Below are 9,733 nucleotides of genomic sequence, written 5' to 3'. Positions count from 1 at the left end.
AAAAACAATTGGGATAATTGTAAAACAATTGGAAGAGATCATAATTTTTCTGATTCTATGACTCAAATCAGTTCATCTGCCTAGCCAGGAAAGAGACAGAAGGAATTACAAAACATAATGCTTTGTTCTTTTTTCTTTTACTTTTTGGCTGGAAGGAAGGACTACAATTATTATACAAATAATCACTTGCATTAATTGTGCCTCTAGTGCAGTACCAAAATGTTTTAAATGTATGGTGGTACCATGCTCTGATCTATGGTGAGTCAACTCTAAGAGCTAAGCTAGTAGAAAATTACTATTTTATATTATCAATTTTCTGGCAGTTTATCTGTCAAAATTGTTACGCCAAGTGTCTATGTCAAAACATGTAAGTAAATAGGGCTGTGGCAAAACTAAATTAACTTGGCTGAAGTAATTCTGGAGCTGCAGTTTCACTGTAGGCTTGATCTGAGTCTAACATCTGCAAATGAAAGCATCTCTTTTGAATCTATTAACTCTATGCAACAAGAATGCCCTTGCAGATGACAATGATTTACGGTCTAGGTTCTTTCCAGAAAGACAAAGCCAGCAAACAGCTAGAGATGTGTGAGTTAACTCTAACCTTGCTTCTTGGTGTACTTGAAGCAGTGATGTTATAGAAACTAAAGAACTACATAGCATATTGGGAAAGTTTAAAACCTTAGAAAAAAGGCTAGGTCAAAATTATTCTTATGGCCTCAGAGGTGAAAAGCAACACTCAGCTTTGCAGTGGCAGAAAAGAAGATTCCAAGAATGAATATGTGAGGGGCTAGCCAAGTCTGAACAATCTTGGTGCAGTAAATGGGGTCTTTGGGGCATGCTAGTGGTTGCCACAGGGGTGACAAAGGTTGACAAAGCTTCTCCAGGAGAAGGAGGTTCAGATGTTGCCTTAGACTCACAATGAACTGTGTAACTGTAGAGGTGGCTGTGGTCTTATGACTGCATAAGGATTCCCACCCTACCTTGCTGCCTCACAGCATTTTCCTCATTCTCCTCCTCCTCTCCAGACCTCAATACAAGACCATCCCCCTGCCCAGCCTGCTGTCTTATCCTCCCCTGTCTCAGCACTGCAGCACTTCACTCCTTGGTGCCCCATGCCTGGCTCAGCTCTGCTGTGTTTCCTCCTCTGACTCCTTCCACTACTAACAGCATGTAAGACACTAAGGGAAGCAAGGAACTCTTCCAGCATTAAAGCTTGGGATTATATTAAAAATGGCTCTGTATGCAATGTACAGTGCAACGAGCTCAGAGAGGGGTCATACTCCAGTGGGAGAACAGGAGGGGCAGCACAGGCCCTGGGGTCCCTCTTGTGCCTCTTCAAAACCCCTCACCAGGCTCTCCTGCTCCCTTTCAGAGGCCTCCTGTCCTCACATGCCACATGTCAACTGCTGCTCAGCCCCGTGAAAGACCCAGGGACAGAAAACAGAACAGGGGCAATTTGGTTTAGTGTTCTTTTGTTTACAGTATTCTGTTCTAGTTTCTAAAAGCTCTGAGTGCCCAAGCCAGGGGAATTCTTGCAGCCCGAAAGAACCTTTGTAAGCTTCACAGAGAGATTATAGCCTCAACATAAATCACAGAAAAACAGGGAAAACCAAAACCAAGCTTGGCTGGCATTGGGTTTTTACTGACACAGTTTGGATTTCTGCCCAAACTATCCACTAAAGAAAATGTCATAAAATCTTTTTGCACAGAATTTGTATTTCATGTCAGACTGGACTTTGATCCAAACTAAACAAAATACTCACTACACAGCATTTGTACATCACACATCCCTTAATCTAGAACATTTATGGAACAGATCAAAGAAGTGGAAGGCTATAAGTGCTTAACATAATTAGTTTTTAACTGCTCCATTTAATATTCATCTGTTCACTCATAGGTAAATAGACTTATCTCTTTTAGTAAAATTCTCAGTGTTTTTATTTAAACATTTTTTAGTATTTTTCCTTATACGTTTATATTATGCATTTTGTTAATACATAATACCTTATGTATTAGCAGCAGTAATTACAAGTGTTTGAGACAGTTGGAAGGTCTAAAGAGAAATAATGGCCAATGTTTTAATAAAAAGAGCTTCAAAGGACTACACAACTACAGACCCATTTTAAAATTCTAGAGACATTTTAAATTTAAAATACTGAATTAAATTTTCAGCTTATGTGAAGTTGTATAACTACAGAATACAATGGAACTACCATGATTTTTTTTCATCTGGAGATCAAGATGATAATGATATGAGGAAATAACCAATTTAGATTTTATGTCATTTTTTGACTCTGGTGATGTTTTGAAATTAGGGAATTTAAAAAAAAACCCTGAAATTTCAAAATCTTGAAATATTTTTGTATACTTTGCTTTTATGTGACAGAATACTGCAAGAAAGTAAAAGATCGCTATTGAAATGATTTCTGAAGAAATTGTGCAATCTTCCCCATTTAGAAATCTATGTGTCAAACTGACAGTTCTTCTGTTTGGAGATGTGACTTCACTGATCTGGCCATCCCTGTCACATCATTTTCAGGAAAGCACATTATTCTCTTCAGTTTGGTCTTGGAAAACTAACCCCAGAAGAAGCACTCTCAATGCTCACAGGCAGTGTCATCATTGCCTTTGTATAACATATGCAGTTGCACAGTTTACACTTCATGTAAAAATCTACTTTCTAATTCTAAACAAAAGAATCTGAGAATCATTATATTCCTTCAGCAATATTACTGTTTTCAAGTGGAAAAATCAAAAAAATTGTATATCTATTTGTTTAGAAAATAACTTCTAAGGCCTCTGATTTTTTAATTAGAGGAAAAATTGATCAGTATTACAGGCATACTAACCTCTCGCAACAAGCCTCCTTCTCCCAGGGTTAGTAGAGTTTCAAAAAAAGATATCTTGACATTTTTAATTTAAATATTTGAACAGCTTTCTCTCTTTGTCACATTAAGTCACCAAAATAAAGTTAGTTGTCCAGTGTAAGCTGCAGGGTCACAGGTTCAGTAGCTAAGGAAGTTTTTGTGCAGTTGCTAAATCCCCTGGTTTTGTTTCCTCTGCTCTGATCCCACTGTGCTCACTAGACAGCAGCTGCGTGTGTCTTGCCATGCTTAACCCCAGTCCATTTAGCACATGTAGTCATATCCACAGCCCCATTTTTATTTCACTTCACTTTTCAGTACCACCCCTCTTTCTTAGCATATTCCAAGACTGAGGAGTCAGTGAAACTGTCTTCTGTGTCTCTCCTTATCATTAGACATTGAAGCATATCAGTCACAGTATAGTATTCACCACTTACAGTAGAGAATTCTGTCTACAACCAGTGCCCTTATAGCAGACTGCGTCTTGCAGCAAGTCTACCTAAGATGCTTGAAAAACAATTTCAATATTTCCACAGTGTTTTTCATAGCAGTAACTATTATCAGTTGACAGCATTAGTAAAAAAATCTTCTAGTGTGTGTTCCTCACTGCATGAAATGAAAAACTTCAGAATTAAACCAATTTCCCTGCAGAAGGACCACACTCATAGTGTCACGTCATCACAAGAAAAGCAAGAACTCTTTTCCGTGCAAACTTCCTGAAACTTCTTGCAGTTGTTTTATTTCCCTCATTTCTGAAGTGAGGTAATTTTCCCAGTGATGGCAGGTTGCAAATTGCAAATTCTAAGACTAAAGAACTTTATTCCGCTTTAGTTTCAAACACTTTCATGTTATGTTCTGTCTGCTCTCCAGGTAATTTCTAGAGACATTCTCCAGAATACCTAAGAGAGTAACAATAAATACTTCTCTAAGACAAATGCAACTCTAGCAATATAGTGATTGCTAGTGATAGACTGTGGTACATTGAGTATTGTTCCTCATATCCATCCTGATCCACTTCATTTTAAACACACATTTGTTCTTTATTTTTCATTCACTGTCAACACTGTATTTCAACAGCAATTGAAGATACCCAAATTAGATTAAAAAGGGTCACAGAGTTTTATATGTTCTGTATGTTGTAGTTACCTTGTCAGAAACACTGGCTTTTAACTCCAGAAATATTGTTCTGAGTTCAGGTAATGTATAGTAAGCAAGGTAAAAAAAATGTTCTGACAAAGCAATCTAATATATCTCACTTCTTTTTAAGAGTTTTAGCAAACCTATTGGGTTTTACTATAGTTTCACTATGTCTACATAAAATGGTAAATTGACAAGTACTTGCCATTAAGTCCCACTTTAATCTTTTGTATGGTTTTAGAGTAGACAAAAAAAAAAAAAGAAGTAAAAAACCACCTGTAACAATAAACAAACATAATCACCAACAGACATTTAATTATCCCTACCCCACCAAATGCCCAGTCTTTTGGGACACAAGAGGGCCTTGTTGGAAATAAACTGTAGGATGAAAAAGCCCTAGGACATTTACTAATCCCAGAATGGCAAGCAGACTCTAAGGCTCCCAGACTGTTCCAGTCTGGATGAGATATGTGTGACGCTGTGATGTATGAGAAGAGTTATTTCCAACAGAGAATTATCAGTGGCTTTGTGCAAGTCACCATCCACATTAATGCCAGTAGAGCTGAAGGTTCCACAGGTGCTAAACAGAGCTAATAGTCTGACCAGGGGATCAGAGATCCCAGCTGAGAGCAAAACCTCAGAGAGCTTACCTTGTTTAAAAGTAACACATGGAAACTCCCAAACTATGAACTCTGTGCCACGTGCACAGAGACAAAACAAACACAAGCTTACAAAAAAGCTATTCAGGTTAAAACCAAATTTGAGTACAAGAGCCAATGAGTACTAGGTGAGTATCAGTACTCTTAGGCTGATTCTCAAAGGAATTAAGTAACTATTAGTCACACTGTAGAACAGTCCTAGAGTGAGAAAAAAAGAAATTCCAAACTAAATGTTCCTCAAATAATTAAGCATTTTATGGAAGATTACATGATCTGGTATTCTGCAATAGTCACAAATTCCCACAGCCCTGTGTTCCAACTTTTCTTTGATATACATCCCAGCATACTAACACTGTATAACAGCATATTCATCACGAGCTCATAGTTACAGCAAGTATACTTACTGCTGCCTTATGTAAAAGCATTTAGGGAAAATATACATAGGATTAAAATTATATTTTGAATCAAGGCAAAAGTGGTGTTATAACAAAATTTCATTTGCTAGACTTCCAATATGTGCCTTTAAAGTGTTGCCATTAATAAACTTAAGTGTCTACAATCACAATTAGGCTATGCTGAAGAGCAGGGAATACTTGAATAACTGAAACTGAAAGGTAATTCATGAAGTACTGCAGACAAAGGCAGCATTAGGGATCAAATCAATAGCAGGATTACATTAAGTCCTTTCTTGTTACAATTAGTCTAGTTAAGTTTTGTATTGCTGATACAAAGCCCGTTTCAGGACAAGTTCAATTTAACTTAGTTGTAATTCCAGTGCTTCAGCGGTCATCAGATTCATTGGTTTTCCCTTTAACTCTTTTTCTATCTTTATCAGGCTCTCTCAGGTACTTCAAGGAAAGGTGAGATACTTAGATATTACATTTTTTTTTACTTGCTACCTGATTATTTGGTGTATAACAGGTGTGACTGCTTATGTTTACATACCATGATGAAGCTAACTAAATAGTATCTACTGTTAATCTGAGTTACCAATACTATAGACTATGTGTAAGAAAACCAATTGAAAGATAGACTTTTAAAGTCACAATATGGCTGTATCTCCTCCTCCCACCCTCATGCCAGTGGAAAAATCATTCTGGGGAAGGGTACACACATGACCAGCTACAGCAATTGCAATACATACAAGAAAAAATAAATAACAATACAGAGAAAAATTATACCACTAACTGTGGAGATCGGTGCCAAAGCAAGCAACAAAACACATTATTCTGAAGAAAGAGGCAAAGACATGCTGAGAGAGCTGCATGACAAACAAACCACCAGAAAATAAAATCTAAAAGGAACCTAAGTTATCAAATGCAGCCAGGCATTTTGGGCTAGACTGTACAATTTACATAGAGTCCTGTGTTGAGGGTGTGACTTTCCTGCATTTTATCAAGCAGCTGTCACCACACCATCAGTTGCATAGTCTTTTCAAGACTCTGAAATTAGCCCTTACTTCTCATCTTGTCCCCTAAGGTGAGGGAAGCTGGGGTAGTTGGATTTGACAAGCCCTAGTCTGTCTGGAGTACTTTATTATTTGTTCACTGGAAAAAAAAGGTTCTTCAGTCCCGTCCTTCGCTTTGCGACATGTCCTTGTGCGAGTCATGAAGCAAGCCTGGAGAGAGACTCGCTCCCTGTACCCACCCACACTTATCTCTGGAGTGTCTGTTGCAAGTTTTACTGAAGGGCAAGGTAGTACCTCTGAACAGATGCAGCAAACACACGTCATTAAGCAATAAATGCTACCTTGATCACTTTCTTTATTAGTGCCAAGAGCTTTAATCTCTTTAGTGGAAAGTATTTATTATAACAGTACACACCCAGAAGTGTCTCACTGGAGTTATGAATCCCAATCAGCATTACATTAAGTAAATATAATTTCTCTGTCTTACTAAGATGAAACATTTCCTATTGGTCTATTTGTCTTGCTGTGCAGGGAGACACAATCTCATTGTTTTGTCATACTGTTTTAGAATTTTATCTCAGGTGATCAGGAATTCCTTGGGCTTCAGCCTACTTTGATCACATGGGTCAATTGGCTGTGTCTTACTACAAACACACAATTTCTGTTAGAGTAATGAAAATTTTTGTTTTCAATTTTATCAACATGTCAAGACTGGAACTACAAATGTCACTCAAGAAGCAAATTACCCTACATAACATTTAGATTTATTAGAAGTAGTCAAAAGCCTTATAACTGCAGTATTGGCTGAAGCTATTTCCTTATACTGTAAAGTACTTGAAATTGCCATTCAATTTAAGTTTGTGTCATTTTACTCAGTAAGGAAAGAAAATTCTACTGATGTGACTGATCCCTAATATTTTAACAGTTAATTGAGGGTGAAGAGAGTGCTAATGGATATTATAGGATAGGCATTCTTTACAAAAAAAAAAAAAAACCAACCAAACAAAAAAAGAAAAATGTTAAATGCAGTGCAGATTTGGAGCTAAGAAAATTTGCCAGTGATGTGAAGTCCTACAGTATGCCACAGCAGTAGGAATGCTGAGAAAGAGCAGTCAGCAGTCAGCAAAAGATGCGTCAGATCCATCATTCCATTTGCACACAAGATGCTCCTTTCATGGCTTCTGCAGTTTGCATGTCATGCCTTAAGATTCCTAGAAAATCTATGGGAACAAGTGTTCAGCAAGGGAAAATGTGATGCTCATTTTAAGGCAAGTCTTGCTTCCTGTAAAGGCTTGCTGTAATTGCAAAAGCATGTCCCTGCTGATTTCATATAATATTAAAATTAATTATTTGGGCAGATTATATTCTGAAATTACTTGCACATTTCTCAGTTTAATGTTTTTTTTTTTTTTTTAATAAGGGGGTCATATTCCTCAGTTAAAATTCTCAGTGATGGTATTCTCCTTTGAGTTTTTTTTGTCTCATCTTGAAGTTTGTTCTTCAAAACTGTATGCTATAATAATAGCTGAATTAATGGGTTGAGTTTTACAAGTCATATTACATAAAGATTTTTAAGCTCTTATAAATGAATATACTTAGCTCAGTGATTTAAAAACAAAATTTGTCTCAAAATCAAGAATTCTTAGCAGAAGAACTTCTGAAAAATGGCTGGTTTCCCTGTATCCCTTGTACTGTAGGTACAGACCTAGTCAGTCATGAGCTCAGCTTCCAGGTTTTGAAGGCCCTGTGCTAATGACATTGTTAGTTGAGCATGAGTCTGGAGAAGAGTGCAAGACCAAAAGCAGTGGGATAAATACAATGACATGAACCATATCACTAAAAGCATTTTCTTTGTTTTTATCAAATCAGAATTCAAGCAAGAGGACAGAAGCCCTTAGCTGTGTATTCACAAAGCTACTAAAAGGAAAATTACTAGTTTGGTCTTGGCAGTCTTAAACTAAATAATACTGATCACACATATGGATAACGTCAGTTTTGTATATATTCCTGGGAATTCATGCCTTTGAATTGTATCCGTTTATTTTTATGTCTAGAAATACCCATATAAATCAAGATGTTATTCATGAGGAGCCCCCCCCTTTTTTGTCTTTTAACAACTGCCTTTTTAAGAAAAGAGAAAAAGGACTACTAGTAGTAAACAGAAGTAAAAATAAGGAAGGAATAAAATCATGCCTCAAATAAATGACTTTCACCAACATAACACATACAAAAAATTCCTGTGACTTCATGGCTGCTTCTATTCCTCGTCATAGAAAAGCAAAAAATAAAATAGTTCAAGCTGAATCAGCTAGATACACTTTTTTGCTAATTTTCACAGCCATTTCTTCTATGTCTCACTGCTTGTAGAGCCATTTATACATTAAAAAGCAGGTGATGACACCACAGAATCAAAATCATAAATTTCATGATTAAAACTTAGGAACAGGCAGTTTGCATATGCACTACTGTTTCTGAGAGCATGTTGATTACAAAAGGGAATGGTAACAGGCATAGCATAAATCAGGTTAAATTAGGATCCAGCATTGCATTAAGGCATGACAAAGAATGTCTTAATGTGCTGAAAAGCTACAATTTCCAAACTTCCCTTTTTCTGATGTCACATCCTCTTCTTCAGAAATCCTGTCTCTGTCTCTCATGTACTTTTCACCTGCTACTGCACATGAGGAAGTACATCAAGCAACACTGCAGCTCTAAAAAGGGCACAGAAAGGAAAAGTTCACTTGGCCTCAAACAGAGATCAAATGGCAAGCAAAAACTATCAGAGTTTTGAGACAAAACCCTATTACACAGTTCTGGCATTGATTACTGGTGTTGGCTAGAATCTGAGAAGAATAAAGCAAGATAATTTGATTCTTCAAATACATTAAAATATGTGCTGTAAGATTTCAGAGTATCAATATCAGAACATTTGAAATGGATGTTCTGCACGAAGTTCCTCTGTCAAGCTGAAAGTGGTACTTAGCAATATCTCAGTGCAATCTATGTTAATATAGGTACCCACTTGGGAAACGGAAAAGAGCTGATCCTTGGGTCAGGTTCTATCCCAAAGTAAATGCAGATTCATAATTAAGCCCAGAATAAATGAGAACAAAAGTTTCCTTCCTTTTCACTTGTAGCAGTGCATCCTTACTGGTAGTAGCAAATATGAAAATGCACAAGCAGGTTTGTGTATTTTTGTGTAATCACAGAGGCACACAAGACAACATGAGGCTTGGAAAGTCTGCAAGATACAGACTGTGCTGTGTGGTCATACCCTGCCACCCCACAAGGGTTAACAGTTGTGAGTGCAGCTATTTCCTGCATGGAAATGATCATGCTCTAATATATTAACTGTAGATATAAGTAGAAAAGTTTTGTTGGCAAATTTAAAGCAATATTGATGTGATATCCACTGAGCTGGCTATCAGAAGATAACATTACTGATGATCCCCTGACGCAGAGGTACTGGTCTTGAGAAGGAAACAAAACCTATGTATGTCTGCTTTAAGCCTGCTAACATGGCAGATACTATTGCTGACAAATGCAGGTCTTACATCTAAATCTCATACACTTTGAACTTGATTTTCCTCTCCTTTCTATCATCAAATTAAATCCATAAAGCTCAAACTACTATACAGACAGTGTAAACAAGACTTTTAATAGAG

The sequence above is a fragment of the Vidua chalybeata genome, chromosome 9 (genome assembly GCF_026979565.1).
Source record: "Vidua chalybeata isolate OUT-0048 chromosome 9, bVidCha1 merged haplotype, whole genome shotgun sequence".
Lineage (NCBI taxonomy): Eukaryota > Metazoa > Chordata > Aves > Passeriformes > Viduidae > Vidua > Vidua chalybeata.
The sequence above is the reverse complement of the archived record's forward strand: the minus strand, read 5'-3'. Positions refer to the sequence as shown.